Source organism: Sarcophilus harrisii, chromosome X (genome assembly GCF_902635505.1).
Source record: "Sarcophilus harrisii chromosome X, mSarHar1.11, whole genome shotgun sequence".
In the NCBI taxonomy this organism is placed as follows: Eukaryota; Metazoa; Chordata; class Mammalia; order Dasyuromorphia; family Dasyuridae; genus Sarcophilus; species Sarcophilus harrisii.
The window spans coordinates 80528357-80529942 of record NC_045432.1 but is presented as its reverse complement, the minus strand read 5'-3'; positions in this window follow the sequence as shown (position 1 = coordinate 80529942).

Below are 1586 nucleotides of genomic sequence, written 5' to 3'. Positions count from 1 at the left end.
CAGGATCATTCCTTCTTCCACTTTATTTTTTTTATTAAAGCTTTTTATTTTCAAAACATATGCATGGATAATTTTTCAATATTAATCTTGCAATACCTTGTGTTCCAAATTTCTCCCCTTCCCCTCCCCTGGATGGCAAGTGATCCAATATATATTAAACATATTAAAAATATATATGTTAAATCCAATATATATATATATATATATATACATATTTCTACAATTATTGTGCTGCACAAAAAAAAATTAGATGAAAAATGAAAAAAAATGAGGAAAAAAAACAAAATGCAAGTAAACAACAATCAAAAGAGCTGAAAATGCTATGTTGTGAACCATACTCAGTTCCCCCAGTCCTCTCTCTGGGTGTAGGTGGTTCTCTTCATCATAAGATCATTGGAGTTGGCCTGAATTATCTCATTGTTGAAAAGTAGCTTCCGTCTTGAATAGGGAAAATGCACACGGCCAACGCCATTTCAGGTTGCCAAAGGAAACGACTCTGGGAGAAACTGATGCAAGAGGAGTTGGCAAGTTCTATCACGTATGCCCCTAGAGCCAACTAGCTACCCTAGAGATTTCAGGGAGTTTCCCCTTGGGTGAGAGCTAGAACTCTCCCTGCATTATCTCCCAGTGGGAGAGCTCCTTGGCTTTCTCTGATTTTTGTTTCATGCCGGACTTGGATAAGGGGGATTCTTTGCCACATGCTACATGTATTTGCTGTGAAACTGTATCTGGTGGGAAAGAGGCCAAACTTTGGATAAGAGTTTGGGGTCCCGTTCCCCTAGTAATGAAACGGTGATCAGAAGTTAGCTTGGACCTGAGAATCACACTGTCCAGAGGAACAACATTTAAGGGAGCAGACACACCTAGTTCCATTGTGGTATGCCCTTGATCCAGGGAGAGCCGAGTGGCCAAGCTTCTGGTCCCGACCTCCTGCTTCCCCTTCTAGCAGAAATTAGTGTCTCCTTTGGAGAAAGGTGGGGGGAAGATATGGAGAATAGACTAGAGATGTCTAGCCCGCCTCCAGGCCCCACGATCCCCCCTCCACCCCATGCCAAAAGTGAGGGACAGTCCTGGCCGTCTTTGCAAAGCACTGGCCCTACAATGGTCCCATGATGCACGAGGGCCAAGTATTATCAGCCCTCCATTAAAGAAGAGGAACATGATGGGCCCTCAGAGGCAAACTGCCAACCCATCCTGACCTGGTTAATAAGTGGCTGCGGGAGAATCTGCCCCTTGTTCCATTCCAGGCAGAAGATTAGTGGAAAACTACTCTTCAGACAAGCTATGGCCACTTTGAACCTACAGGTTTGGTCTCTTAAAGATTCTGCCAGCCTCTCCACCCCCATATTCCAACAACATGAGACTTTCTGGGGGCAGCTAGGGGGTGCTGCAGTGAATAGAGTACTAGGCCTGGAGTCAGGAGGACCTGAGTTCAAATGTGACTCCAGACACTCAATACTTCCTAGTTGTGTGACCCTGGGCAAGTCACTTAACTCCAATTGCCTTACCCCCCCCCCAAAAAAAAAAAGTGAGACCTTATGGGTTGCCACTGGGCAGTGTGAACTTAGGCAAGTCTCTTCCCTTTT